Source organism: Crocuta crocuta, unplaced genomic scaffold, assembly GCF_008692635.1.
Source record: "Crocuta crocuta isolate KB4526 unplaced genomic scaffold, BGI_CrCroc_1.0 scaffold139, whole genome shotgun sequence".
NCBI classification, from domain to species: domain Eukaryota; kingdom Metazoa; phylum Chordata; class Mammalia; order Carnivora; family Hyaenidae; genus Crocuta; species Crocuta crocuta.
In genome coordinates, this window is record NW_027533258.1 from 835730 (window position 1) to 845755 (window position 10026).

The 10026-nt window shown below is 53.9% G+C and overlaps 1 long non-coding RNA gene across 2 annotated transcripts; it reads left to right on the forward strand.

The window, feature by feature from the left end:
• The first annotated feature begins 8042 nt into the window (after positions 1 to 8042).
• On the forward strand, positions 8043 to 9433 carry LOC144217239 (uncharacterized). 2 transcript variants are annotated; one of them, XR_013330854.1, is made up of 3 exons: positions 8049 to 8425; positions 8548 to 8735; positions 9145 to 9433. It is a non-coding gene; the product is annotated as an uncharacterized LOC144217239 (long non-coding RNA). The 2 variants fall into 2 exon arrangements; XR_013330853.1 differs by having other exon boundaries at positions 8043 to 8735.
• Positions 9434 to 10026: the final 593 nt, after the last annotated feature.

Here is a 10026-nt window from a genome sequence, read left to right on the forward strand (position 1 = left end):
CAGCTTCTGGGAAAGTTATTTTTTAAAAATATTTATTTATTTTTGAGAGGGAAAGAGTGCGTGAGAGTGAGAGCAGGGGAGGGCGGGGCAGAGAAGAGGGAGACAGAGGATCCGAAGCAGGCTCTGTGCTGACAGCAGCAAGCCCAGGACAGGGCTCGAGCCCACGAACCACTAGATCATGACCCGAGCCGAAGTCAGACGTTTAACGGACTGAGGCACCTGGGCACCCCCTGGGGAGGTCATTTTGACCTTTGCTTTCAGGGAGAGGCATCTCTCACTGGGACCGGTGCCCCCCCAGGCTCTGCGGGGTTGCTTCCCTGTCATGCTTCGCCGCTTGTGAGCTGTGTGCCCTCAGGCAAGTTACCCAATCCATCGGGCCCTAGTGTCCCTGTTTCTTCACCTGCACCATACGGTTGATGATGTTGGCTGCTCCACATTCAGCTCCCGCCCTTTTCTGCTCTGTCTGCAGCCCTGAGCTCACTCTTCAGGCTGCATTGCCCCCTGGCCTCAGGGGCGGTGCCATCCAAGATCAGAGGACCGAGCGGTCAGCGAGTCGCTTCCTAGCCCCTTCCTTGTCTTGGGCCATCTCTGTCCAGGGCATTGTAGTCACTGTGTCCATAGGTCTCCGTGGAGCCAGGGGTGAATTCTGCTTCCACAGCCCAGAGCTGTTGAGAGGATAAAATGTCATCTCATGATGACACCCTTAGCACAGAGCCGGGCTCGCCTCATTTTAACTCATTACTTTTCCCAACCATTGTGCCAGCCCCTTGTTTCACAAGGGATAATTTTCAAGTCTGTTTCTGTCAACAGACTGGATTTGAAATGCAAAGGCCTCCTCAGCTGTATCCCCAGAGCTTAGCACAGAGGTCAGAGCATTTGATGAGCATCTGATGAATTAATGGTCCCATTTGCCTGTGTGCAGTACTTCCCTGGTGCCAGGAGAAGAGGCAGGAGTATCCACAGTCTCCCTTGTGCAGTTGTTCAGGTTGTGCACTGCAAAAGTTGCCTGGCCCAGGAAACAAGGGGAGTCCAGATCGGCCTGTGCTCTTTCCGCCAAGCACCTCCAACAGAAAGAGGTGTTTTTCCTAATTTGCTCAAAGGGGCTGCATGAATCAGTGGTTCCTTAAACCTAGTTTTTATTCATTCATACAGTAGAGTCCATGCTCCTGCCTATGTCCTGCCTCCCTGCCCTCTTGAGCACCTCCCTTTTCATTAGTTCCTCTCTGCCTTCCAGGAAGCCAGCAGCTCCCCAAGGAAGCACCCTAGCTTGAGAGATGCTCTAGAAACTGGCAGGGACAGGACTTCCAAGAAAGTCTTTGGTAAGCCCGAGCCACTGATCTTCCCGATAAATGGGGGCAGACAACAGTGAGTGACTGGTCAGGCCCGGGAGAAACCAGTCGTGGGCGGCTGCAAAAATAATGACCCTGGGGCTCCAGGTGGAGTAGTAGGCAATTAGCACCAGAGTGCCCCATCCAGCCCTGAGCCCATTAAGCACAGGACGACTTTAACCAAATCCTACCTTAAAGAGCTCTATTTAGAGGCAGCTTAGTATAAATTGTTCTGTAAAGAGGAAAAAAGTCCCAGCGATCCAGGCAAGAGCGCAGTTCCTAGTGGGAGTTTCTAATAAGTGGGTTGGAGAGCCAGCGAGGGCCAGGGCCTTTGAAAAGCTCTGCAGGGAGAGCGGAGGAGGCGGTCAGTGTCAATTCAGCCTGTTCTGTTTCGCTCTGTTCCAGGGCCTCTGCCTTCCCGTGGTCTCTTTCATATTTGGAACCAGAAAGGCTACACGGTGAGCTGAGTTGCATCTCTGCCTGTGCGCAGGGAGGTCAGACCTGGCAATCCCTCGTCGCCGGAAGGGGGCCGTCCAGGGTCCAGGCCTGGATCAAGCATGAGTGTGAGACACTGGTCACTCCCCTTGGCCTTGGGTTCCTTTCCCTTTGCACCCTCCCCTCTTGGCAGCACCCGAGCAGCTCACCCCTGGCTGCGCCCAGAAATCACCAGGTGAGGTTTCCAAATGCTGATGCCCGGGCCCCACCCTGAAATTCTGGTCAGTTTGTGTGGCGTGGCGCCCCAGCCTGGCCACTGTGCTTCCATATGCAGTACCCAAGGCCCATCCCGCACCTGCTCTCTCTCATATGGGCCTGGGAGACCGGCAGGCGCACCTTCCTAAACCCCAGAGCAGCGGTTTTCAGAGTGGGCTCCCTGGACCAGCACTATCGGCCTCATTGGCAACGCTGTAGAAATTCATATTCTCAGGCCCAGCCCCAGAGCTCCGGAATCAGAAATTCTTTCTTTCTTCCTTTCCTCGTCCTTCCTTCCTTCCTTCCTTCCTTCCTTCCTTCCTTTTTGAGAGGGTGGAGGGTCCAAGAGAGATGAAGTTGAAGAATCCCAAGGAGGCTCCGTGCTGCCAAGGAAAAAGCAGATATGGGGCTCGAACCCACGAATCCATGAGATCACAACCTGACCCGAAATCAAGAGTCAGACACTTAACCAACGGAGCCACCAGGTGCCCCTGGAATCAGAAATTCTTGGTGGAGTCCAGCAATATGTGCTTTAACAAGCCCTCCAGGGGATTCTGATGTGCAGTCACATCAGACTTTTGATTTCGGCTCAGGTCATAATCTTGTGGTTCATGGGATCAAGCCTCAAGTTAGGGTCTGAGCTGACAGTGTGGAGCCTGCTTGGGATTCTCTCTCTCTCTCTCTCTCTCTCTCCCCAGCTCACATGTGCACTCTCGCTCTCTCTGTCTCTCAAAATAAATAAACTTTTAAAAAAGACTATAAAAAATATAAATTCTGGGGCACCTGGGTGGCTCAGTCTGTTGAGCGGCCGACTTCAGCTCAGTTCACCATCTCACGGTTCATGGGTTTGAACCCCGTGTGGGGCTCTGTGTTGACAGCTCAGAGCCTAGAGCCTCCTTCGGATTCTGTGTCTCCCTCTCTCTCTGCTCTTCTTCTGCTTGCGCTCTGTCTCTGTCTCTCTCAAAAGTAAATAAGCATGAAACAAATATGTATGTAAATCATGAAGCAGCCGGGAGGTTCTGTATTTCAGGTACGGCCCCAGGCATGGCCGCCGGCCCGCGGACCACCCTGAGCAGCTAGGTTGTATCTACGTTGAGTGAGTGCCTACTGTGTGCCAGGCACTGTGCTAAACCCTGCGCTCGTACATCTCATTTCATCCTCCCAGAAACACGAAGAGGTAGAAAGTATTATTATTTCCTAACGGTTTTGCTGAGGGCTAACTCACACTGCATAGACTCCATCCATGGGAAGCATACAAACACTCTCAGTATATTCGGAGTTGTGCACTCATCACCCCCATCAATCTGTCAATATCAAAACATTCTCATCCTTCTCAAAGAAGAGAATCTTAGCCATCTTAGCCATCACTCCCCCGGCCCCCAGCCCTAGGCAACCTATCTTCTGTGTAACCAGATTGGCCCCTTCTGGACATTTCACTTAAGAGGAATCATACAACACATGACCTTTTGTGCCTGGCTTCTCTCACTCAGCCTCAGGCCTTCAAGGTCCATCCACGATGTAGTTTGTGCTAGTGCTTCGTGCCTTTCTCTGGCTGAATGTGTGCCGTTGTTGGGTAGATTTTGGGCATCCATTCAACTGTTGATGGACACTTGGTGCTTTGCCTTTGGGGGAGATCATGACTCGTGCTGCTGCGGACCCTGATATACAGCGGTTCCATTTCACAGATGAAGACACTGAGGCTGGGCGGCCACGCCCCCTGGGCACGGCTGGCTCCAAGGTGCCTCCTTGCCACCCGCCTCAGAGGCCCGGGGGGTGGCAATGCTCACGGCGAGCGGGGGCACGTTTGTTTCTGGAGAAGGAGCCAGGGGCTTGGAGGCAGGGCTCCCGGATCAGAGTCTCGGCTTCACTCCTTCCGGGGAGAACGTGGGCAATTCGTTTAAGTCTGAGCCTCAGCCTCCCAGGAGACAGATGATAAGTCTGTTAGGGGCTGCGTACCGAGGAGGGGAGAGGACGGGGGAAAGCATTCTTGGTGGGGACCAGGCACCTGCCATGCTGGCCACGCTGGGGTTCCTAGATCAGGGGCCAGAGGCGCCAAGGGCACTGGCTGAAGCCTGTAATGTAGGACCCAGGGTGAGAGAGAGACAGAGAGAGAGAAACAGACAGAAAGAGACACAGAGAGATAGAGACAGACAGAGGAGAGTGAGAGAGACAGAGAGAGAAACAGACACAAAGAAAGAGAGACTGAGGCACAGAGAGAGACAGAGAGGCAGAGAGAGACAGAGGAGAGAGACAGAGACAGAGAGGCAGGGAGCAGGCTTGTGGGGAGGGCGGGGAGGGGCGGGCAGGCTGCCTGTGTCAANGTGGGGGCAGGGAGCCTGAGTCAAGGCAATGAAGCTTTTCACCTCCTCCCACAGCCATTTATCCAGCCCCGGGGGTAATTGCCATCATTTCAAGCCTGGGTAATGCCAGGCAGATTAGGAAGGGAAAGGCTCCCTCGGGCTGAGCAGGAACATTAGGCACAGTTATAAATGTCAGCCTCTGACAGGAGCCCAAGCTTGAGGGCACAGCCTCCTAGCTGCCCGCCAGTCCAACCCTTGCCCCCCATTTGGGGGCCAGGCCCCAGCAGATGCTGGGGCTACTGCACACCCCATACTTATCTTCCACTCCCTGTGGCCTTCCAGTCGCTTCTGCTCAGGGTTCAGACCCTGTTTCTGTTCCTAGTATGTGCCCTTGGCCAAGCATGTGCCTTAACCCGAGTCTCATCTGCAAAATGGACGCAACAGCAGCACAGGCTGCTCACAACCCGGTTTCTGTGAGCGTTTGCCGCCATCAGGACCTATTTTACCCTCACGGCACCGCTATGAGGGAGACAATTCAACTATCTCCGTGTGTCAGAGGAGGACACCGAGGTTCAGAGAGGCCCTTTGTGGGCCTCAGTTTCCCCATCTGCAGAGTGTGGATGCTGGGGAAGAAGAGGAGGCCTCTGAGGGCAGTGCCCGGCCCCACAGTCTCTGTCCCGAGGAAGGTGGGGATCCTGGGCGTCAGGCAGGGCAGTGAGAGGCCAAAGGAAGGCAGAGAGCAAGGCTGAAGGAAGGCATCCTCCAAAGTCAGCTGCTCTGCTTCTGGCTTGGTGCCGGCGCTGCTGGAAGCCGGGTGTGTGGGCCCCAGCTGGGGCGCCACCCAGGGTGACGGGGAGCAGAGAGGGAGGGGAGGCACATGGCAAGCAGGGAAGCCAGCCTGGAGGGGGCAGCTCCTGCCCCGCGCTGGGAGCCCAGGGGGTCGCCACACAGCCTCCCCAAGGTGGGGCGCCAGTTCAGGAGCTACAGCTCACTGTCGCAGGTGTCCCCAGAGCGCGTGTCAGGCCTGCTGATGGGCACAGCCGGTGCCAGGCCCGGCCAAGACTGTCACGTTTGAAAAGGGGAGAGACAGATGGAGAGGGAGAGGGACACAGGGACAGGGACAGATCTGCCCCAGAGGCGTTTTCCTCCCACCCCGAAGAGCCTGTGGGGTCCTTCCCTCAGGGCCTCTGCCCCCACCAGGGAGGTGAAGTCAGCCCCACCTGGGGCTCAAGGGCCGAAGAGTCCCGGGAACCCGGAGGGGGTCTTTCCTGTGGGTGTGAGGAAAGGCTTGGGACCCCAGGGAAGAAACCAGACACAGGTCACCCTCCCCTGCCTCTCCCAACATGGCATTAGGAGCATTTCAGACATGAAAAGCTGAAAGAACTTTGGGGAACAGCCATATCCCCACCAGCTACCTTTGTTGATGCTGTGCTGCCCTTGCTTTGTATGTTACTATTTTTAAAGTTTATTTATTTATTTATTTTGAGAGAGACAGAGCTAGCATGAGTGGGGAAGGGGCAGTGAGAGAGGCAGAGAGAGAATCCCAAGCGGGCTTCACGCTGTCAGCGCAGAGCCCCAAGCTTGCAGGGCCACAAATCCAGGAACCGTGAGATCATGACCTGAGCCAAAGTCAAGAGCGAGACGTGTAACCAACTGGGGCACCCAGGCGCCCCGTCCTCGCTTTATTACACATCAGTGCATCTTTCCATCCCTCCGTCCACCCATTGATGTATTTCAAAGCAAGTTGCAGACATCAAGATACTGCACCCTTGACACTTTATGTGCCGGTCATTAACTGGAGATCAAGATTTGTTAACAGTTCTTTTTAAAGGTGATATGTACATGCAACGTCATGGACGGATTTAAAATCTATTCTTAAACGGTAGCTAGCAAGCAGCAAGTCTTGACAAACGCACACACTTGTGCAGCCCAGTCTCTTTTAAGATGTAGAGCATTACAATAGCCAGGAAAGTTTTCTCTCGTTCCTTCATTCCCCACCCCCCNCACGTAGCATGTGTTTTTTGTGTTTGCGGGTAGGGGGTGGGGGGAGGGGCGTGCTTCTCTCGCTGAGCATATGTATTTTGAGATCCATGCATGCTGTTGCCTAGACTCACGGGTCAGTCTTTTTATTGCTAAAGAGTATGCCACGATGTAAAATATTCCATTTGCTTACCTACTCATCTGTTGTTCTTTGGAGATGTTCTCAGTTTGGGGCGATTCTGAATAAAACTACTGTGAACATTTGTGCACGAGCCTTTGTGTGGACATATGTTTGCATTTCTGTCGAGTAAATACTTAGGGGTAGAATTACTGGTCTTCTGTCTTTTATACAGTCAAATTAAGAAGAAGAAGAAGAAACGGGGGGGCGGCGGTGACTGGCTGGCTCAGTTGGTTGAGCGTCCGACTTTGGCTCGGGTCATGATCCCACAGCTCATGAGTTCAAGCCCTGCATCAGGATCTCTGCTGTCAAGGCAGAGCCCACTTTAGATTCTCTGTCTCCCTCTCTCTCTCTGCCCCTCCCCCACCAGCTCACGTGCTCTCTCTCTCTCTCTCTCTGTCTTTCTCAAAAACAAACATTAAAAAATAGAAAGAAAAAGAAAAGAAAGAGTGCCAGTAACCAAGTTGCAGAAACTGCTCAATCACCATCCGGTTGTCAAGGAAGCTGCCCCCCCCCCACCAACCCCCTGGGACAGTCGTCGGTGGGCCGTGGAGGAATGCTTGGCATCGAGAGAGACCTGCTTCAAATCCTGGCTCTGCCACTTGTAACCTGGGTCACCTTAGGCAAGTTTTGAACCTCTCTGAGCCTTAGTTCCTCCTCTGTAAACTGGATACAATGATAGCACTCACCGGGTAGTTGTTGGGGAGCCCTACATCCCCAAGAGAAGGGCTATAAAATGCCCAGCCCAGGACTCGGCCCCATTGTGGGTGATGGCCAGCACAAGGCCCTTCTCCCCACCTATGTAATTCGATTTATTCAATTTGCCTTTCAAGATCCAGTGTCTTCTCATTGAAGCCTTTCCTGAAAGCCTGCATAAAATGAAAAGTGCAAGCGCTCACAGACTACTTAGCACAAACCACTGACTCTACACACCATGCAAACAATAGGTCGTTTTCTGTTCTTGGTAACACAGTTTATCATCATGCCCATTTTATAGGCACAGAGAGATTCAGTGATTTGCCCAAAGTCACACAGCAAGGAAATGGTGAACCCACTCAGTGCAGCAATCTCTAGGGGTTCTAGATATTTCCGTATAAATGCCATCATACAGAATGTGACCTGTTGTGTCTGGCTTCCTCTATTCCACATAAGCTTTCTTCTCCTTCTCCTCCTTCTTCTTCAATGCTTTTTATTTATTTTGAGAGTATGAGAGAGCGCACGAGCAGGGGAGGGGCAGAGACAGAGAGAGCGAGAGAATCCCAAGCAGGCTCTGCACTGTCAGCAAGGAACCCAATGCAGGGATGGAAACCATGAACCATGAGATCGTGACCTGAGCCAAAATGAAGAGTCAAATGTTTAATCCATTGGGCCCCCCAGGCAGCCTTCCACATAATGCTTTCAAGGTTCATCCACGTGGCAACATGTATCTGTATTTCATTCTTTCTCGTGTTCAGGCAGTAGCCCATTGAATGGATAGACCCCATTTCGTCAATCTGGGCATTGATCAATGGGTATCTGGGCTGTTTCCACCTTTTGGCTCCTGTGCTTAGCGCTGCTAGGAACATCTGTGTCCAAGCTTCCCTCTGAACGCCTGTTTTGAATCCTGGGTATAGGCATGCCTGGGAGTGGAGTTGCTGGCCACGTGCTAATTCTGTGTTTACCTTCTTGAGGGGCTGCCGAGCTGCGAGCTGGTTTTGAACGCTGAAGATGTGGAGGAGGGTTTTGCAATGCTGCGGGCATGTTACTGAGTGGGACACAGCAAACAGCATCATGAAGCTTTTGCAATCATCTCCTCCCTGCCAAGTCCCTTCCCACGCCGGCCACCCTGCCGGAGCCACAGCTTGGGAAACTTAGCCTCCCTCTCCTTTCACCCCTGAGATCCAGGGTATATCTTCCGCCTCCCAGCAGGACAGCCCTCTGACCTTGTATGGGTCCCCTTCAGAGATGGGGTGAGGATGTCAGTGCCCCTTCTGGCTGAGCCCCACACACAGGCCAGGGTGTTTGGAAGTGGGTGAGGGGCGTCCTGGGTTCTCCAGGCAATGCCAAGGGTGTCAGCCTCCCCCCCCCCCAGGTCCACGCCCACCCTGCCCCCCTTCCACGGTCAGACCTGGGAATGCAGCCAAAGGCCGGCAGACTGTGCTCGGCAGAACCGGATGAAAGAAGGCTGAAGAGCCTGGAAGTTCGGTCATTGGACGCACAGGGAATGTTGACTGCACGTGAGTGTCCCACATGTCAGGGAGACAGTGTTGAACAAAACAGGTAAGTCCCCAGATCATCTTTGGGGCCTAGTGCAAAACGAAACTGCGCGGCCCCTTGCTCAAGGTGGGGGCAACTGAGGCCCTTGTAACTGTACACGGGTCACGGGCCCTTTCAGCAGTGCTGGCCCCTGCCCTGCAGAGTGTAGCCGCACTGCTACCCAGTGCAGGGGGATCAGGGGCCTGGGGGCCTGAGCTAGGACTGCCTGTGCAAATGGCAGCAAGAATGTGCTGCAAGAAGACTTAGAAGAATAGGTCCAGTTCCCACTTTGGGGGTGGGGGTGCATGGATAGAGGGCTCAAAAGCCGCCTGCAGATGTGCGGGGCGGAGACTTCTTGCAGAAGGTTCTTGGGAGGGGGTGGGAACTGGGCCTCGGGCAATTCTGGAGGGAGCCAGTTGTTTTCTTCTGGCAGAGCCAGGGTGCAAAGCCCTGCCCCTGAATGCACACGTGCGGGGAGGAGACCAGCAAGACTGGCCGGTCCTGCCAGTAAAATGAGGAACAGACGACATGAGCCCCTGGGGCTCCAACAGCAGCCCACCGACTTGGCTCACATGCTTCAAAACAGCTTTTCAGAGCTGACGTTCTGACCTGTCAGCGGCTTCTAAGCACACAAAGATAGATTCCTTGGGACCACATGGTTCTGTCTCTGGTTGTTTTTCTTTGTTACAAAATGCGGTGAAATACACATGACGTGAAATGTACCATTTCAACTTTCATAATGTGAACCATTCACTGGCATTCAGTACACCTACGATGTTGGGTAACCAGCACCCCTATCTAGGTCCCCGGCATCTTCACCACGCCAAAAGGGAATTCTGTACCCATTAGCAGCTTCCCCGTCTCCATCCCCCAGCCCCTGTCCCCCATGCATGTGCCTATTACGGACACTTTGTACAAATGGAGTCCTTCGGTAGCTGGCTGGCCTTCCAGGGAGCCCAGCTTCCATTCGTTGAGCAGCCATGACCGTTTCCACCACACTGTCTCGTTTTGTCCTCACCGCAACCCCATGGCAGGCACGTCTTACAAGGGGAGAGTGCTGGGCTTCGGAAAAGTGGCTCTCATAGACAGGTGCTGTCACTCAAGGCCAGGTCTTCCCCTCCGAGGCATTCCCCAGGACGCTGTCCCCTCTTCAGAGCTCAAGGAGGGTAAGAAGCTGGGCTGAGCCCACAAAGCCGTTTCGGCTTCTCTGTCTACAAAATGGGGCCAACCACCCTCCCTCATGCTCCTCAGGCCCTCACGGCATCCAAGGCTCTGATAGGTGTGAGGGTGCTCTGTGAGCCAAGGGGCATCTGTG